This window comes from Topomyia yanbarensis, chromosome 2 (genome assembly GCF_030247195.1).
Source record: "Topomyia yanbarensis strain Yona2022 chromosome 2, ASM3024719v1, whole genome shotgun sequence".
In the NCBI taxonomy this organism is placed as follows: Eukaryota; Metazoa; Arthropoda; class Insecta; order Diptera; family Culicidae; genus Topomyia; species Topomyia yanbarensis.
The window spans coordinates 394369813-394391389 of NC_080671.1; the positions used below are offsets into that span (position 1 = coordinate 394369813).

The window sequence follows — 21577 nt, forward strand, 5'->3', positions numbered from 1 at the left end:
CTCCCCTACATTGCCTCGTAAGGGTGCCAAGGTGTCGTCCACTCAGAGTGCGCCATCTACAACCAATAAATCCAACGGAAGTGATGCACAAAAGCCGAAGCAATTTGCTCCAGGACTTGGAAATATTAATTCTAACAAGGAGTACCCACCACTTCCAGGGACATCCAAAACCCCAAGTGTCCCCTTTTTTCAAACAGATACTCAGTCCAGTAGCGGACTAATGAAATTTTCTGACATAGTGGACTTAATTTTCACAGCTTTCAATGTTACTGATCCTCTTAAAAGCCTTCTGATACGTTTTCTCCCTATAGTGCAAACATTTTTGAAGCAGTTGACTACTAAATGGCCCCTCCTTGCAGCGATCGTATCCATCGATGGCTAAGTCATCGAACGAGGTCACCGATTCGATCACTGTTCTACAGTGGAACAGCAGAAGTATCCTCCCGAAAATCGATTCCTTTAAATTTTTACTAAATAGTTTAAAATGTGATGCTTTCGCATTATGTGAAACTTGGTTAACTTCCGATATAAATCTCAACTTCCACGACTTTAATATAATTCGTCTGGATCGAGAAAACCCCTATGGAGGAGTACTTTTGGGGATCAAAAAGTGCTATTCTTTCAACCGAATTAACCTCCCTTCGACACCAGGCATTGAAATTGTCGCTTGTCAAGTTTTAATCAAAGGTAAAGACCTTTGCATGGCTTCCATCTACATTCCTCCTAGAGCCTCGGTAGGGCACCGAACGCTTTGTAATATCACGGAATCCTTACCGGCACCGCGGCTAGTTCTGGGAGATTTTAACTCGCACGGTACGGTATGGGGCTGTCTTCATGATGATAATAGATCAACATTAATCCAAGATCTTTGCGATAATTTCAACATGACCATCTTAAACACGGGAGAAATGACGCGGATTCCTACACCACCAGCACGCGCAAGCGCGTTGGATTTGTCGCTTTGCTCGACATCGCTACAGTTAGATTGCATGTGGAAGGTGATCCCTGATCCCCACGGTAGCGATCATTTGCCTATCGTGATTTCAATTGCTAACGGTTCAAGACCATCGGAAACAATCAATGTCTCATATGACCTCACACGGAACATTGATTGGAAGAGTTACGCGACCGCGATATCCGTTAAAATCGAATCCACTCAAGAACTTCCTCCGAAGGAAGAGTACAGGTTTTTGGCTGGCTTGATTCTCGACAGTGCGAATCAAGCTCAGACTAAACCAGTACCCAGCGCGAATACCCATGGACGGTCTCCCACCCTGTGGTGGGATAAAGAGTGCTCAGAGCTGTACGCGGAAAAGTCCACTGCATATAGGGCCTTCCGGGAAGACGGGTTACCCGCTAGCTATCAACAGTACGCGTCGTTAGAAAGGCGAATGAAGAGTCTAATGAAAGCCAAAAAACGCAGTTATTGGCGCCGGTTCGTCGACGGGTTAACGAGAGAAACAGCGATGCGCACTCTTTGGGGTACGGCTCGACGTATGCGTAACCGTAATAGTACCAACGAGAAAGTGGAATATTCAAACCGTTGGATATTCGCTTTCGCCAAGAAGATCTGTCCGGACTCTGTCCCGGTACAGAAAACGTGCCGCGCCGCGTCTCCTCACGATACCGCGAACGAAACACCGTTTTCGATGGTGGAGTTCTCACTTGCTCTCTTATCGTGCAACAATAACGCCCCAGGGTTAGACAGAATCAAATTCAACTTGCTGAAGAATCTGCCTGACACTGCAAAAAGGCGCTTGTTGAATTTATTTAACAAGTTTCTTGAGGGTAACATTGTCCCTTATGAATGGAGGCAAGTGAAGGTCATCGCCATCCAAAAACCAGGAAAACCAGCCTCCGACCACAACTCGTATCGGCCGATTGCAATGCTGTCCTGTATTCGGAAGTTATTCGAGAAAATGATCTTGTTTCGCCTCGACAATTGGGTTGAAGCAAATGGCTTACTGTCAGATACACAATTTGGCTTCCGCAAAGGCAAAGGGACGAACGATTGCCTTGCGTTGCTTTCTACAGAAATCCAAATGGCCTATGCTAACAAAGAGCAGATGGCATCAGTCTTCTTGGATATTAAGGGGGCTTTTGACTCAGTTTCTATCAACATTCTGTCAGAGAAGCTGCACCAGCATGGTCTTTCGCCAATTTTAAATAACTTTTTGCTAAACCTGTTGTCTGAAAAGCACATGCACTTTTCGCATGGCGATTTAACAACATCGCGATTTAGCTACATGGGTCTTCCCCAGGGCTCATGTCTAAGTCCCCTGCTCTACAATTTCTACGTGAATGACATTGACGATTGTCTTGCCAATTCATGCACGCTAAGGCAACTTGCAGACGACGGCGTGGTCTCTGTTACAGGGCCCAAAGCTGCCGACTTGCAAGGACCATTACAAAATACCTTGGACAATTTGTCTGCTTGGGCTCTTCAGCTGGGTATTGAGTTCTCCACGGAGAAAACTGAGTTGGTTGTTTTTTCTAGGAAGCGTGAGCCGGCGCAACTCCAGCTTCTATTAATGGGTGCAACGATCAACCAGGTTTTCACATTTAAATATCTCGGGGTCTGGTTCGACTCTAAAGGTACCTGGGGATGTCACATTAGGTATCTGAAACAGAAATGCCAACAAAGGATCAATTTTCTCCGAACAATAACTGGAACATGGTGGGGTGCTCACCCAGGAGACCTGATCAGGTTGTACCAAACAACGATATTGTCGGTGATGGAGTACGGGTGTTTCTGTTTCCGCTCCGCTGCGAACATACACTTCATCAAACTGGAGAGAATCCAGTACCGTTGCTTGCGCATTGCCTTGGGTTGCATGCACTCGACCCATACGATGAGTCTCGAAGTGCTGGCGGGCGTTCTTCCGCTAAAAAATCGATTTTGGGAACTCTCATATCGATTGCTCATCCGATGCGACATTATGAACCCGTTGGTGATTGAAAACTTCGAGAGGCTCGTCGAGCTTAATTCTCAAACCCGATTTATGGCCTTGTACTTCGACTACATGGCACAGAGCATTAATCCTTCTTCATATACTCCCAACCGTGTCCGTTTCCTAGATACTTCTGATTCTACTGTATTCTTCGACACATCCATGAAGGAAGAGATTCGTGGAATCCCGGACCATATACGCCCGCAGGTGATCCCCAATATGTTTTATAATAAATTCCGAGAAGTCGACTGCGACAAAATGTTTTACACTGACGGATCAAATCTCGATGGGTCCACTGGCTTCGGTATCTTCAACAATACTATCACCGCTTCATTCAAGCTCAATGATCCCGCTTCAGTTTACGTCGCAGAGTTAGCTGCAATTCAGTACACCCTTGGGATCATCGACACTCTGCCCACAGATCACTACTTCATCGTTTCGGACAGCCTCAGCTCTATCGAGGCTCTTCGTGCGGTGAAGCCTAAAAAGCAATTACCGTATTTTCTGGGGAAGATACAGGAGTCCTTGTGTACGTTATCTGAAAAATCTTATCAGATTACCTTTGTTTGGGTCCCCTCTCATTGTTCTATCCCGGGCAATGAAAAGGCCGACTCATTAGCAAAGGTGGGCGCATTAAATGGTGACATATACGAAAGACCAATCTGCTTCAACGAATTTTTTAGTATTTGTCGTCAGAGGACGCTCAACAGTTGGCAAACCTCGTGGAGCAACGGGGAACTTGGACGATGGCTACATTCGATTATCCCAAAGGTATCAACGAAGCCTTGGTTCGGGGGGATGGATGTGGGTCGGGATTTTATTCGCGTAATGTCCCGACTTATGTCCAATCACTACACCATGGATGCGCATTTGCGGCGTATTGGGCTTGCGGAGAGTAGTCTGTGCGCTTGTGACGAGGGCTATCACGACATCGAACACGTTGTCTGGGTATGCGCCGGGTATTGTGACGCCAGGTCTCAGTTAAAGGAATCCCTTCGGGCCCGAGGTAGACCACCCAATGTACCAGTCCGAGATATGCTGGCAACTCGTGATTTCCCCTATATGTCCCTTATTTATACCTTCATAAAAACGATAAATATCCCAATTTAGCCCCTCTCTTTTATTTCTCGTTTTTAGAGTTTCCTCCTGCCTTGTGGAACCGATCAGCTCCAGAGTGCCACTATGTAACCGCCGTCGCCCTTACCACTACGCCTGCATAGAAGGAAACTGAAGCGAGAGCGACTCGAGGTCCGATGACTTTTGAAGTATTCCCCGCGGGTCCGAAGAATACAATCCGCCAATCCGGTACTCGACGACTTACTAGACTGAAGCGCAAATTTGTTTCGCTGATCCCCCCCCCCCCCTTCGAGCGAAAGTTGCAAGTTTTGCTCTTCTTTCCCTGTCTCTCCCCTGTCCCTTGATACAACTGCTGCTACACTGATGCGGAAATAAGCCACCCTCTGGATATCCAAGCATAAGTTTTAGTTAAAAAATTCAAATTAGTATTCTGTATTCCTAGTTTTAAGATAGCTATAATTTTTACTCTTTATTAAAACTCTTGTCCTCCATCTTGTAAATAGAATTGAATCCTTAGTTTTAAGATTTCTGTGAAGTTTCTCATAAATATTTGTTCCCCCTTTTGTGTACTAAACTATATTGTTAGTTTTAAGATAACCGTAAAATATTTCGTAAAATACTATTACTCCCCCTCTTGTATATCAAAGTGAATCCCTTGTTTTAAATTTTTTCATAAAAAAATCTTTTGGCCCTCTTTTGTATATTGAATCTTATTTCTAGTCTTAAGATAGCTGTAAATTTTCTTTTCCTTTGTAAAAAAAAAATATTTCAACATTGTAACCTCCTAGTTTTAAGATATCCAAAATGTAAAAACAAAAGTATTTGGCACCGCCAAGCTAACGCATTTGTGCCTATCAAATAAACGAAATGAATAAAAAAAAAAAAAAATCAACGCTAGCTTAGTCCTGTCACTAAATTAGTGTCGGATCCTGATGAGACGAAGTCGAAACGCAAACTAATTTAATTTTTATGTGCATATTATTAGTAAGCAGGAAATTCAATGATAACATAGAAATGTATTATGTTGGCCTAACCTCACCACTGAATACATTGATGATTGATTAAGGTTACACGCTCTACCAATCCAAAAACTGAAAAGTGCACCAAAATCCGTAATCCGCCCGGATCTGTTACGTAAACTCAAAACATTTCACCGGGTAATCCACATTTTTCCGTTGGGTAAATAAATATAGCTGCAGCGGCAACAGCAAACCCGACTATTACGATAACACTTCCACGTTTCCACTCACTTTCCTTCCCATTCAGTGTGCCACTACGCTCGTAATCAGTGTCATTCGAACGCGCTTCGCCTGAAATGTCCCACTTTGGCCTCATTTCCCAGACCATCACCATAACAAGGAAAGCAGGAATCTGGATCTGGACGAGGGGGGCGAGTAGAGGCAAGCTGCTATTTTGCTACCGTTTTCGTTTGTTCGCATAATTGCGCGGCAAACGGAATCCGTGCCCCAGATTTTTCAGCTCTGCTGGGTAGCCGTCAGTGGATATTGACTAGGGGTTGCATTACTTGAGTCTTATGGAACCTGGCATAGTCGAACGAATCTGCATGAGATAAATAATCAACGAAATGGTGATAGTTGTATAACAACCATATTGTACTTCCCTTTGTAGTACTCCATCAGTTTATACATAAGATCAAATTACAGCATCCTTTCCTGCTCGGCGGGCGCGGGTTGGCTTCCTGCTTCCTGAAAGCGGCAAATCCGCAGTAGCAGCAGCAGAAGAAAAATCATTCCGAGAAACCTTACTCTAGCGCTAGCCCGGAAGGATGAATCGTTTGCGAGGCGCCAAAGTGAAACCGAAACGGTGAACGATGGCAAATAGAATAACCGTTCCTAGTGCCCCCCCCCATATCGCCTCGCAAACGGTGATGTAGGCGTCTTCAAAACTAGCGCAAGTCTATGGAGATATTTACGTCACATTGTGTAAATAAAAATGGGTGCTTGCTTAGTCTGCCTTCCTGGCTTCCGGTGAGGGCGATGGGTTCCGTGGATTCGTGGCCGTAGCTGGGTCGAAGTAAAATGGGGGACATTGAATAAATGAGTTGCTCTTGTTTGTTTAACTATCGAGTAATTTATGAGGAGGGCCGGATAGCCAACTGTCAAAATTTACTTTGGAAGGAAATTCCGCACGAACTGTTTTGAGCCAAGGTTGATGGTAAACAAAAGAGAGAAGTTTTCTTTTTTCGTTGACTACTCTCAATTGTGTTTTGGAATTTTGAAAGTTATCACGAGTTACTAGAGAAATATTAAACTTAACTAGTTTTCCCTTCCTGCACCCTGATCACACTCATGTTCAAACTTAGCTTGTTGAATGGTTGGTTACACTTCTGGCTGGTTGACGATAGCACCACTCGTCGTTGCGTTCGCGAGTGTATGTGTGTGGATGTGTTGTCGAGAGCTCTGGAAATAAATATCTCCTCCACAAGCTAACAACCCACTGTGGGGAATAGCGTTACGATATGCCATGTTTATCCTTTTGTTCCGGAGTTTAGCAAATCCACCACCATATGGCCAGCACAAGTGTGTTCCGTCCAGATGCACGTGGGTGTGAACTAATGGAGACGCACTTTTTAGTGTCAGTTTATCTGTACGAGTGAATAGCTTCATCCTTATCAGGGGTTGACTGATGACGTAGTCTCTTCATGTTCTAATTCAACGAAAAAGGCACATGACCGGGTTCCGGGTTTTTCGCTAGAAGAAAGTTTGTAATTTCCGCTTTCAATACGTTCGTTAGGGTGGTTCGAGCAGGGAAGCATGAAACACCAGTTTGATGATTACAATTAGTGACATCAAATCACATTGCAAATTTCGTTTAGTTCAAGCCACCTACTTTTTCTTACATTTAAAATTTTCTATTGAACATTGAATTTATATAAACTAAAGTAAAGTTCAGAAGTGAAAGCGCTTTTATACAAATTAGGTTGGTTGTTCTGAGGCAAGCCGCTAGTTACATGAGTCAGCCTTCTTATGTTCGATTCCCAACCAATAATTTCTTAGTGTCAATGTAATATTTACTATAAAGTGACCTAAAAATTCTTTTTTACGCTAATAATCAAGAACAAGGTCAAAAAGCTGGCGACCAAAACGGTCTGCTAGCTATTGATGAGACGAAGTCGTAATGAAGCCCTACTTTTTAAAGATAGGTATGCACAAATTTGAATTTACTTCCTACGGGAAAACAGCAAAAAAAACTTTTTAAGCTTCAGATGCTGAAGCATCTTGGTTTTTATTCATTGATGAAGATAAATGGAAAAACCAGGGCACTATTTTTGCGAGAAACTTTATAAACCAATACACATCTCCAATTCTTCTTTTCAAATTATGTATACGATTTGCAATTTCCGAATAAAAAATGTCCGCATTGCAGACCGGAATAACAATGTGTAATTATTATTTCATAGACAATTTCAACCTGCACGTGACATCCATCAGTAATAACCATACCAGCACCTGGTGCCGCAACTGAGGTCCAAACACGATCCACGGGGGCACGAATCGCGCTAGTTTCGATCAACATTCACAACCATGAGACTACCACTGGCGATGATAAATATGCTAAAAATTTCACCGTGACGGCCAAGTGCCATGACCGAAATTTTAATTAACAAACGGACGCCCCGGCCAGATCTGTAGCGCGAACTTACGCGAACCCGGCTAAAAAATGATGTTGGAGGATGGCGCAAATAGCAAGAGTTAGAAACGGAAAAAATAACCTAACGCAGTGAAATTAGACTACAGTGAAATCGGTACGCGGCGCACGCCGTTGGTGGGCAAGGTTAGCCTGTTGTTTCGGGGCGTAGTCAAGTGATGTATTTAGGAGGGTCAGAAATGAACTGAACAATTTTAGATTAGGACGCCTCGCTTATAACTCATTCATCGACTTCGAATTTAATACAAAACATTGTAAAACAAACCTTTTTCAGTAATTCGTGTGAATTTGTCTACATTTCTTAAAAAGTTAGTGTTAACGACCTCTATACTGTGAAATGCATAACTAAAATTTTCTAGTCAAAAGATGTTATGTACTAAAATAATTTTAAACATTGGGTTGGGTTTAAGCAAAACCCAACGATTATTTTGCAAAAAAAATAAGTTCGTGGGAATCGACTACTAAATCACCACAATGTGCTGTTGGGCCCTATGCAAAACTGACTCAGACATCACTTCAGTAAAAGTTTAATAACTTCTCCTAAGGAAGTTGGATTGATTTGCTGTCTTCGACGAAATTGTAAACAAACAAATTGGCTTTCTTATTTTCACTTGCAGTGATAAACTAATGCATACAGTGCCACCTAGTGGTGAAAATACAAGCTAATTGGCTTTCTCCATGTAATTTGTCGTAAAATCCCATACAAACTTCAAACACGTTGGTCCAGTAGCTAGACTTTTCCGATATAGCCCAAATTTGGAGCAGATATTCCTGATAAGACTAGGACTAGGATCGATTGAGTTTACTACAATACCCCCACAGTATTTTCTAACCGATCTGGGAACTTTGGATGTTTTGGATTCAGGAACTCCATGGACTTTCGGACCCAATAGAAATGAAACGAATTTGTTTCTGAAGTTTCTAGGATTTCTCAAAAAAATAAGATATAGCTCAATCTTGAAATTCCAGTGCAAAGTGCACAGAACTAGCATTGTAGAATACGCATGAAGTACGTATAAACTTGCCTGATGTCGATAGGACTTTAGGGATATTCTCTACAGTTTGTAGAATTTTCCTGAATTTCGTTAGACTGTACTCAATTTATAGGGTTACCTTCCCTGAAACTCATATGCCTTCTCTGGAGTTCGAAATCTCACCTAAGTGTCACCGAAATACTCTTAAATTTCACACAATCCTTATTTTATTTTTATTTTATCAGCCTCCGATTTTATCAGCTCCCGATTTTGCCTACCCCGATTTTATCAGCTTTTTGACCCGATTTTGTCAGACTCATATGAAAATTAATAGTTGGTAGTTTGATGGGCTCTAGAAGACGAACCAAGTTGAATTCGAGTAAATCCTTTCTTGAGGCTATTTTTCTTATCTTAGAGTTCCGAAATACGCAATAAAAAATATTTTAATTTTTTTTTAAATTTTGCACTGTCAGACCACCTTAAAAGAAATTTAAACTACATAATCAGGAAAAGTTATGAGGCTATATCTAGAGACTAGAGACTAAAGAGGTTTATTAAAAAGAATTTTTCTTATGCGACAATTTTGTCAATGTCCCCGTTTTGTCAACCTAAAATTTACCAAGGGGCTGATAAAAACGGGTTTTCACTATAATATGACCTCCTCAATCATTTTTGGATTTGTCTGAATTTCATATAACTTGTGTGAAATTCTCAGGATCTCTCGCAATTTTGTAAAATCTTTTTGAATTCGTGGGACTTCTTTTAAGTTCATAGAACTTCTGTGCCGTATGCAATACCTGTTTAAGCTCCCATATTTTCTTTGAAGTTAGTAAATATTCTTTGAAGTTCGCGCCATTGGTCTTTCCTTGGAGCAACCAGAAATTTGAAAAAAATTAAACTTGCTTTCCTTGTTTTTGTTAGACTTTCCCGAAGTTCGCAGAGCTTACGTGATTCGCTCCGCTCTATATATTCAAAAATGCGTTGAATTATGTTTCGAAATGTTTGTGATACATCCTGAGATGTTTTTTTATCTTGCAAAACAGCCCCTTAATATAATGATTCACACTATTTGTACGTAGCACATGTCGAGAGCTCATGTAAACTCTTCCCACAGATCTCAACTTTTTGTGCGGGTTTGTAGACACGGTAGTCCTTCACAAAAGACCTGCCTCCATTGACTTCATTTGCATGCTTTAGACTAAATATTACAATTTGAAGCACATCTGGCCGAAATTTTGAGACATCGGTTGCGGCTGAAAATTTTTTTATCAGTTCTTTCGAAATCTTAAGAAACTTAGTGTATTATATTTGATCCGAAAGAAGATCCGATATGTTTCGACCGAGTTCAATGTGTATGATTCTAAACGTTGAGGATGAAACTCGTTCGACATCGATTTTACCATCGCGTCTTTTCAATGGGGTTTACTTATGACCTACAACCCGGAACAAAGTGATAGCTTAAAGAAAACGAACAAGAGGACAGATATAATCAATTGAAAGACAAGGCCGAAAACCTAAATCTTTATTCGATAGTTATACATTGGATGCTACCGACTTTCATAACAACGTATGAATATGTGAAAACCTTTATCAGAAATCATAAAAGAATCTTTAAGCAAAAGATAGGTGGCTAATGTGGTGGACATAATCGGGATATCATGACGGCACTTAGAAAGGCAACTCGCTCCAAATCTAATGATATTCATCGTAATAAACAATCCACAAACCAGATTACATCTCCTAAAAATTGTTTTCTCAGTATACTGGTCTTGGTCTTGAATAGATGCTCCCTTCGACGTCGTTAAACGTCTAGCGTGAACTGATTTAATGAATACACAGGTTAAAATTTACGGCTAGACAAGACCGACAGTCAAAAACGAACGAACTTCGGCTTAATCTTAGGGAAATAGGACTTTTTTTGGTTTTTTTATATGTTTCCAAGATCGGAAATAAATATAGTGATTGGCGAAGCAACAATTATTCCAATAAATTCTTCGGATTGTTGTACGATGGGGGCTGGTTGAATTCCTTAATAAATCCCTAATGACAGGCATTTGTCCGTCGCCTTCAAATTGATACTAGGTACAATGGTGTCACAAGGTCTTCCGAAACAATTTTGTCCATTACTACCGAACACCTAATTTTGAATGATATTACAGACAAATCTGTAGTAACAAAACTTTCGTGTTCTGTCGGCCTTGCCCGAAATAGGCTGGTAAATATTCGTCGACAATGCTGATAATTTTCACGTACACGCTATTTTTTTAGCTGAAAAAGAAAGCCAAAGTAAACTTCAAAGGGGCGCAAAGCTGAGACTTCGCCAAGGACGCAAAGAACACGTTACGGCCCTTATCACTTCCTTCAAACTGTAGCAAAAATCGTGAAGGAAGTTAGATCGATTATCAACGAGAAGACAACTCCATGTCGTATCGCGAGAATTGAAGTCTTTTCGGTGCCGGGAGAAGTTCGGCAATATCGCAAAGTTCTTGATTCCCAACCAGTCCTGCACTAAATTGCATTATTGGTTGAAATGTTGAGCCACTTGGTATTTTTTCTGTTACTGACAACACTGGAAGCTTCTCGTTTGATCTTAAATTTCCAAGCCCCGTAGTTGTTTGGTTCGGTTTGGTGTGAGCGGCTGCTTCGAGCTGTTATATTCGACGGCGAATATAGATTTTAGCCTTTACAGGGGATCTCGTTCGTTTGACTATAGTTTTGTGGAACAGTAACAGATGTTCTTACATGGGGATCGTCAGAGTTATACTCTTCCTGAGCTATGAGAGCATAACGATTTATCGTGGTGAGTGGCTTAGCTCTCTTTAGTATTTCTGCAAAATAGTGCTTAGAGCGGGATTTCATCCTCATGATTCTCTGCACACTTACCACATCGGGCCTTATTGCTACGATGGCCATTTTGCTTATATTTTGTGCAAAACATGACGTACGGTATGAAACTGGCCAACGAACCTTGTCGAAGAACACTTAATTCGCTAAAGCGATCCCGCCAAAGGTGAACCGATGCGAGTTTGAAGAGACGTACGATGTTGTACCGTTCTGTACGATTGCCATTCCCAATGTTCATTTACGGGAGAAAGGGGTTCTTGAAACAACCAATCAAAATCGAATCGATAACCGCACCGTCAACCTCAACTATGTGAATGGACATGTAGACTCGGTAGTCCATCATAAAAGACCTGTCGCCAGTAACGTCATTTACTTGCTTTAGACAGGAGGTCATAATTCTAAGCGAAGTTTCGAGATTTCTGTCACTGCTGAATATTTGCGCGTCAGTTCTTTCGAAATCATTAGAACCGTAAAACCATCTTTGTTTTGTTGGCATGTGCAAAAGGTGGGTGGGTAATATCCGGCATGTCGTGACGACACTTGAACTGGTAATTCAAATATAATTATATGCACCATAATCAACAATACAGCAACTAGTTCACCATTCCTAAAGATTGTCTCTTCAGTATATTGGTCTTGATATACAGTCTCCGGAATGGCTGCTTGCTTGTATCAGCTGCTAAGCAAATCGGTAGATGCGTTCTGTCGCCGACAAGACGATTAACATCAACAATATCCAGTCATACAGTAAGTTTGTCTCCAGTATCCCTTGACTCATCTTTCAATTACCAATTTTAACGTTCCTGTCTCTAATTTCAAATTCTTCCACGTTTCTACCTTAGGCAAGGCTCTAAGTCTGTGCATTAATAGTGGCGATTTCGAACATCATTCGCCATCAAAGATTCCGATTCCCCATTTGAATTCTTACTCATTGAACTGTTTCGCCCACAGAGAAACTGCTAGGCAGTCTGTTGATTTCGAAAGATTTGAACGGCCGCAACTGAAATAACAAAAGGCCGCTCAGATAAGCCCAAAGTTGTGGTTTATTATCAATATCAAGCAAATTACATTGTTAGAGACTAATTGTCTTTACGCAGAAGTACCGTGTCTATGTGCCAGCACACAAAGTTGAGATCAATGGCGTAGTCACTGATTCCAGTTTTTTCATGTGTGTATCTGCTCGAGCACGGACTTGCCTGTTTGAAAGACGCCATGTGTCGGCCAGTAAAGATTCTGGATTGCATTCACAAAGGACGGGATAAAACCTACTTCCATTCAGACTATCTATGACTTTTGCAGGGTCTGCTTTACCAAATTTCGTCCTCTTCGACAAGACTCGTCTGCCTGTTCAGTTTTTTTGCACCGTGGGATGTCACTCCTTCGCAGTGCACTCTGAAGCGCGCGCCGTGGTGAATTTATTTCAGAACGCCACACATAATTGAAAGAGCAAGAGAGCGGGGTCTTTCTCACCCAAACTCCACCGCCAGCGAACACTTTTAATTCGTGTATTTAGCTCCGAATGAAAGAGCGTTCTGTTTTTTCTGTGGTCTGTGATCATTGTATGCATAAAACAGGCGCGCCTGTACATCATTGAAATGATGCCTGGCGGCAGTCATGGAATATATTGCTTCGAGCTGACGGAACGTAGCAACTACTACGAGGTCAGAAAGCAAACTGACGATTTTTTTCTTATGTGCTGCTTTTATATGTGAGTCGCAGTTCATTGGATGCAAAGAGGCGGTCCTAGCAAGTAGCAACGCACGCTGCTTGGTTGAATTGTTCGGACCAATCAACGCTGATAATTACCGCTTTCACAAAATACATTATTTTTGTTATTTATAGTAATAGTGCATTTTACGGAATCAAATACAATATACGTGCACATATTTCCGATCAGATAATGCAAAAATATAGCGATTTCGATCAGTACAACGGAAGTTATTCACATTTGAAAACTGTGAAAATATCATAGCAGAAACTTTGAAACGACCCCTATATTGAAACGTTAGAAGTATTCTACTTCAAAACAACTGAAAGAAAACTCTTGAATAAAATATCAAGATAAGGCGCAAATAAATTACGAAAATCGTGACTAAGATCCTAAAACCAAGAACATAAATCACGCTACATCTGACAAAAAAAATCAAAAATCGTGACTATTATCCTGAAATAATGAACATAAAAAACTCTACTCTTGACTCATGATTCACAATAACGTGAAAAGAAATTTCGACGTGACAAAGATCCTGAAATCATGAATATAAATCATATTACTCGTGATAAAAATATCAAAAATCGTGACTGAGATCCTGAAATCATGAACATGAATCACTGTACTCATGACTAAAATATCACGATAACGTGAATAGAAATTACGAAGATCGTGACTAGAATCCTGCCATCATGAACATAAATCAAGCAACTATGGCAAAAATTCAACAGTAAACTAATGTAACATTACGAGAAATCATAAAAATCGCGAAAAAGCTCGTGCAATGATGAACATCGTTTAACTGCCTATGAGCTTCATGAATACGAGGTATATCACTCATAATTTCAATTTTGTCACGGTTTTCGTAAATCGTCCAGTTCACGAAATCGTTACCTTTTCTTCATGAATTTATGAACGAATTTTTTCTGTGCACAAGAACATGCAAAATTCTATTATCAAACAGCAAAATATATGGCTTTTTTCAAAGAGATTAAACAAAACTGTCGTTGGCGACGGAAACTTAGTAGCATACTAAAGGTTTTAATTCGGTGCGGTAAAGAGCTTTAGGCTTTAAGGCAGGCGATTTGAGCTTCTCGTAAGTTTGACTTATATCGTATCGTTCTTATGCACAAAGCAGCAATCATTCACAACATCGAAAACTATAGGGGAATCTTCCTATTGTGAAATACTCAAAATCATAGAAAAGTTAAATATGAATATTTCGTGTTCCACTCGTCAGTAACTGACACCAATTTACTACTAGTTGGACAATATAACCAAACTTGGCGCCAGTTGGATACTAAGTCCAAACAGTTCACATAACATGTATGAACGCCTAAAGTGACTGGCTGGTACCGGGTGATGTCTCGGTTAGCCAAGCACAAAGGTCCGGGTCGCTGACGAGTATAGGGAAACGAACTGTCTTTTGGCATGAGACCACTCACTCAGTATCAGCCAGTTGCTTTAGACGTTCATACACGTTGTATGAACTGTTTGCATTTAGTGTCTGGCGTCAATTTAGTGTTAATTTGGATATATCATCTAACTAGTAGCAAGATGGTGTCAGTTGCTGACAAGTGGAACACGAACCATTCAAATCCAACTTTTCCAAGCTAGGTCATACAAAAATTTATTTATCCATTTTTTGCTGCTTTAAGAAAAAAATGTTACATACTGAAAATCATAGTCAAGGACGTTAGGTATGCGGCTGCTGAAGGATTTTAAAAAAAACCCAAAAGCCAACGGAATGCAACAAAATTAACTAACCCCACATAAAACGCAAGTTTAAACCACCACCACCAACGCCGTTCAATGTCATCATGGCACGCGAAATTGCTACGATCGCTGCAATATGCTTTTGGAAACCCACCCGTCGGGGCCTGAAAACCGATGTAGCTACCAGAAGATTACCGAAAACGATTACGACCGGATAATGATTAAATCAAGCTCCGACGGGGCGCTCGATATTCTTTCGACAACCAAGCGTCACACCAGTTGCGGCCGATCAAGCGAACCGAAGAAAGAGATAGAGGCCGACGCGACGGTTTTCCAAATGCGCCTCTTATCGTACCCAGATTCATTTACATCACCATCGCCTCGAGATGCCCAATCTCAGCCTTCCTTCTGGTGGCTTGTTCGTTCGGTCGGCCGGTCGCCTATCGCGTCAACCAGGCTCCATAAGTTGGCCCGTAGTTTTATCGTCGTGTAGAGAGGTACCAACTTTTCGCTCAAGGCTTTCAACGCGGATCAAAATTTATTACGCAACAACGATGTCGTCGCGCCTTATGGTGAGGGGTGGTGGGACGGAGGCTCCGGTAAGCTGTGTGCAGTCAATAGTCTCTTGGGAAAAAGGCAACCGAAGCAGTTCAGTCAAGTCACGCTGGATGCGGACCTTTAGCGTGGAATGGTGAGGGGAAGGGACCGCTAACCTCCCGCGTCGAAACGGAGTTCGCTGTGAGCTTCAGCCTGGCTGTCGATTATGTAAGCAGGCAGATTGTTGCCACTTGATTGTTTGATTATGGTTCTCACTTCTCCAATTGGTCGTTAATCTAACGGGCTTTTCCTGATGAGGTAGAGGCGCAAATCAGGTTGGAACGTGACTGCAGTTATAATTGTGACATTAAATGAAAAACTTTATTAGTAACAAAACAGATTAGTTTGTGTGCCTCTTTTTGGTCGGAGTTGGATTGTACTGATCCCTTATGGGTTCTGCATAATCAAATTTCACACACAACGCTCATAGTCTCTCAGTATCCAGCAACAGTCGACCGGATTATAACGACCCCAATGACGATAATCAACAGAATGTTCTATTCATAAAACAACACACATATCCGGCGAACCCTGTCAAGGATCTGCCTGACAAGAGAAACGGTTATGGAGATCATAAAACCGCCCTTCTTCCTCAGTCATGGAGCGTGTATCTATTTCCTTCTACTCACGGCCACATAAGCAACCAGTTTGCCTATTATGGCACAGAGCAGAGCCCTCTCCGAACTGATATACAAATCTTCCCTATGTCACATAGTATCCTGCCACAATGGCCATATGTAGTAGTTTACACACACGCACAAACCCAATAAAACAGCAACAAAATGTCTTATGCTTAGAGATGCTGAACCAACCAACTTCACCAACCCGGAGGACTGAAGGGCTGCGTAGCTTCCACTCCTTCCGATGGGCAGCATGAATATAAATTCAACAAGTTTCAATTGCCTCTTCGTTACAGATTGGTAACAAGCTAGCTAGCGTGAAGAGATGAAGATAAGGGAGAAACAACATTCGGATTCATATTTGAGACAGATAATAATTTCCTTGCCATTAGACCTCGTATTTCTTGCCTGCTGACAGACAGACAATGTTTCCCCCTCACACACACGATAGATTTCATTCAAGGCAATTAGATTACAATGTGTTCGACTTGCAGACAGTTGTGGGCTATTTGAATGGCATGAATTTAAAAGGTTATAGGAATCGACACGGTCTTTGTGTTCTTTTAGAAATATGGCAAACTTATTTTCAAATTTTACTATTACGGATTCGTTTAATCAAGTCTATTCCTTCATTCGTCGTTATTGCATTAGGTACACATTGCGCTCAGAAAACGCTATGCGCGTACGAAAGTCAAATTACTAGTTGCCAATATTTTCATCAATCTATATGCTATAACCAATTAATTGACGACTAATTTAGGAGACTTGTATCACCAGACCATGCCAGTTGATTGGGAAGATGCAAGTAACAAACGTGACTAATGATATGAAAATAGATCTAATTATATTTTCTACCTATGTAAAGGTAGTGGTTTTTTTTCACCAAACACCTGCGAAAAATTATTCACGCGATAACGGTAAAGCGTGCAGCAACCAAGGTTGAGAATCACTGATTTAAAAAACCTATTGTTTTTGAAACAAAATTTCCAATACTTTCGAAAATACCTAAGATAAGAAAAACCCGAGCTATAACTTCTCAAGCAAGAAGAGATTTCCTGTATTCAGCAAAAATATTCGTGAAAGCAATCTACACAACTTTTCCAAAGACGTTAGCTCATTTCTTTCACCAAAAAAAAATTTGTTGAGAAACCTCGCTTTGTTGTAATATAGAAAGTTGTCAATTTTGATAATTTTGACCTTTTTACGAAACATGCCGAACTTGTCAGAATAATATTTAAAACTTATGAATGAATTAATTGGTTTTAAAGGGCTCCTCCACAACCAACCAGCAATAATGTTGAAGATATTAAAGATGAAGACTTTGTATCTTCAGCAAGGTTGTTGGCAAAAGCTTGCTCCACAACTTCCCCGAAGACAAAATTTTAATATTTGCACTTGCAAGAAAGTTGGTGTATATATCTCACTTTTAGGGAGATTAATCATCAAAATAGCAATACCATATTAAAGGGCTTGTAATGTTCGCGAATTCCTCCGAAGACATTGACTCAAATTTAATCATTGAGGCGTAATTAATAGATCGCACGTTTTTGTCGATAAAAACACTATGCAATGGGCCCGTTCATGAATTACGCAACTCAAAAAATTCCCAGAATTGAATCCCCCCTTCCACCTATGTAACAAATCGGCGCAAATTTATCTATCCCCCCTATTACGTAACAAATTCTTCAAAAAAAATTCTTCTGTAAAAACCTGTAACGTAACTTTCTAACTTACTCCCCTCTCCCATAAGTCACAACCAGACTTCCCAAATGAACATCGTACGCACTGATCACTCCGGTTCGGTGCTCATATTAAACCCACACTTATGGTACGAACTCAAACACGCAATTTCGTACCAAAACACGTGCACATGTTCGCCTGCACAACCGAACCCCTTGTACGCACACGGTGTGCGTACACATAGGTTCGTGGCACCAGTTTTCTCTTTCTCACTCTCATCATCACTAGCGTTGACTCTTTTTGTCCTGTGCGAATCGTTCTAGTGTACGCACCCACGTACACGGATGCTTGAGCTAGCGTTTGTATATCGCTCGCTTGGGTTCGATGTTCGAGGTGAACTTGTGCATTGAGACGAAGCATGTTTGAGGTTGAAGAACGCGTGCACGAAATGTTGCACACAGCTACAAACTTGTCGATGTTCATGGGAAGTCTGTTCACAACATGTCACCACCCACCCCCCTTAAAGCGTTACGTAATTTATGAATGGTCCCTATGTCTACGTGAATTCAGCTGATCAATTTGGATTCGAAGATCACTGACGGATCCAGGGAGGGGCACCGAGGGTACGTGCCCGCTCCACTTTTCAGCGAGAAACCGTTTGCATTGCCTTCTGACATACGTAGCTTGGTTTGAGCATTTGGGCTTATAATTTCAGTGCATGGAGTGTAGGCAGTAACCCAAGATTTCTCTATCAGATTGAAACTTATAACCTAAGGTGAGCTTCGGCAGTACAGTCAAATATATTTGCGTCGATTATTTCATTATCTTTGCCAACGTTTCGACCCGCGGTTTGGGCCTTCTTCAGGGCTCGACAAAAATCGACAATGTCACAAATCGACTTTGTCGATTTTTGACGAGCACCGAAGAAGGCCCAAACCGCGGGTCGAAACGTTGGCGAAGATAATTATATAATCGACGCAAAGATATTTGACTGTACTGCCGAAACTCACCTTAGATTATTTAATCACCATTATAGCAGCTGGCTAAAAATGGCTAAAACGTAACTGAACCGTCATAGGATTTAAGGATGGGAAAAAATCTGTTTAATAGGGCACTTCCTTTTAAATGTTTCCGAGTTCGTGGTATTATCCATCACAAAAACCTGCGTTTCTTTCCACATGATCAGATCTCTTGCCAAACCATAACTTTTTCGTTAACTTATTCATGAAAACAAACTCGAATCTTCTAGGAACATTACCGTGAGTATGAGTAGCCTTGAACCCAGGAATTCGCTTGGAAGTGACAAGTGACATCCATCAAGTTTCATCACCACGTGGTCGTACAGCCTACGATCCTACGTGTTCTGAACGCCATTTGTTACCTCAGGCTGGATTGCTTGCTTGCTCGGTAACTTGTGCACAATATAACATTCAGTTTTTTCGTCAAATCTTAATCTGAGGTATTGGGATCAGCCATGATTTTTCGTGTGACTTTCAACCGCAATTTGGCAGTAAACGAGTCCACTCTGAATCTCGCATTACGCTTAACGAGCGGTTATGAGAATTTCCTCGTACTTTTAAATCACCCGAACCAGCATTTTTCCAGCTCCCGAGTTGACGCTGATGTATTTTTAAGTAACTGTGCATTATTTTTAAAGTAGAATACTTCCAACGTTTCAAAAAAATTCTGCTGGGGATATTTTCCCAGTTTTTAAATGCGAATAGCATAAACAAAGCAAAAACGGATTTTCAGAAAATCTTTCGAAAACGACAAGGGAAATGTGAAATTTGCATGCGCCTATTTCAGGCGGAGACGTCAAAAGGGAGCATTTAGGCGTTCCATCACATTCGGGAAGGTTATTTATACAGGTCCCGCGTGTTCTTTTTATATCAGTCATCGCTGACATGCCAAACGAGCAACATGTTGACTATATTGTCCGGACGATACAATAGGCGGTAAACACTATAGGTTTTCGGCATTTGCACACACTCGCACCTAAGTGACGCAATCTAATACGGGTAGTTTACAAATAGAGGTGCCGCGTGTACATCCCAAACATTCGTCGCTCGAATGCGAAACGAACAACATCAAGACCTTAAGTCTGATGTTTTGTGTTTCGGATTCTCCTCGTCAGTACTTAATGGGCTGACTGGGCCGCTAGGTAGATACTAAATCCAAAAAAATGACACGCAACTTACGAGTACGTTCGAACGACTGGTCGAGATTGATGTCCCGCTGGAAGAGAAGTTCTGGTTTTTACCGATGAGGATAAAAGTTTAACGAAACTTTTGTGGGTAACACGCCAATGTGGCAATATGCTTATACTCCCTAAAGGGGCTAAATCAGAGTAAACCTCCTAATTTATACAATTTGGTGCACAAACCAACTTAAAGTCAAGTCTGATGTTTTGTGTTTGACGAGGTGAATCCTATACACAAAACATTAGACTTAACTTTAAGTTGGTTTGTAATAGAGGTCAAGTGACAGATTTTGCCAAACTTTTTTTAGTTGTACTGCCCGGTTTTCTTGAAAAAATAGTGGACAATATCCGTGATGCTTTTTTACCACTAATGCATTTGACAACAAGATTCTGTGGGTGTTTCTGAAGCACGGGCGGACTGAACTGGATTTGCGCCTGCTGAAGGGCGAATGTTGGTTGAAGGTTTTGATGGGCTAGGAGATAGAGCTATGTTAGAACAGTTTCAGTTTGTTTCAAAATGTTGCGAAGCTAATCTGTAGCTATTCTTGGTGGTCAACCCAAGGGTGATGCCATCCGACCAAGATAAAGCACTGATTGGTTTTAATTGTTGTAACATGTTTGCAAGCGCTAGTAATTTTTATCAATCCGTTTCCTCAATGTATATTCAGTAGCGTAGTTTTTAATCTAGAAGTTTGGAAAAGGAATTGAAACGGAAACAATTCCATCCCCAGTAGAGTCGTCTCCCCGACTCACACAACCTAGACCAGATTATCGCCCCTGCCGCCTTTCCAGACTGCAACGATCACCCACAGTCCATCGAATACAACCGATCTCTGTCCGCTGTCCTGTCCACCAAAGGAAGACCGTGAAGGGGTCCCCCTTCACCAAGCTAACCTCCCATCTCACAAAGCAACGATATTTTCGGCGAGCTGAAACCTCATAGCAACGCTCCTGTCAGTAGAAGCAAGGAAAGAGTGTCCGACCATATACCTCACCGGACCCAACCAACCGGGGACCACAGACTCAGTCCCGAAAATTGTAGCAAATCAATCAATGAAAACGACCCCAACCTCCGGCTCACGGAATCTGGGCTGACATCCCATCAACACCGGTACAACTCAATGCGAAACTTATAGTCGTGGCACAAACCACGCGCAATATCGTTTCAAAACTGAAGAGCATTCTGGAGCAACTAAATACCCCCTTCCTATAGATGGGGGGAGGGACTTCAACGTCCATCATCCGCTGCGGGGTTCTAGCAGAAGCGACCAACAGGGCAACCAAATTGCCGAAGTCGTGGAAGAATGTAGCGCTATTGTACTTAACAACGGAAGCTTCATGTATATCCGAGGTCAATACGCTTCAGTCTTAGACATATCTTTCTGCTCCGCAGAGCTCGCTGGGGCCTGCGGTTGGTCCATTCTCGCAGAAACTGGAAATAGCGATCACTTTCCAATTTAAATAACGCACGACCGCATACTTCCAGCCATGGCTTGCCGATCAGGCGGATTTGGTCGCCTACGTGGAGGCAGTCTCAG

The 21577-nt window shown here is 41.6% G+C and overlaps 1 protein-coding gene across 1 annotated transcript in view; it reads left to right on the forward strand.

The window, feature by feature from the left end:
* The window catches only part of LOC131684830 (titin-like), a 650991-nt gene that overhangs the window by 599312 nt on the left and 30102 nt on the right, over positions 1-21577 (forward strand). The gene's annotated exons all lie outside the window — the stretch shown is intronic.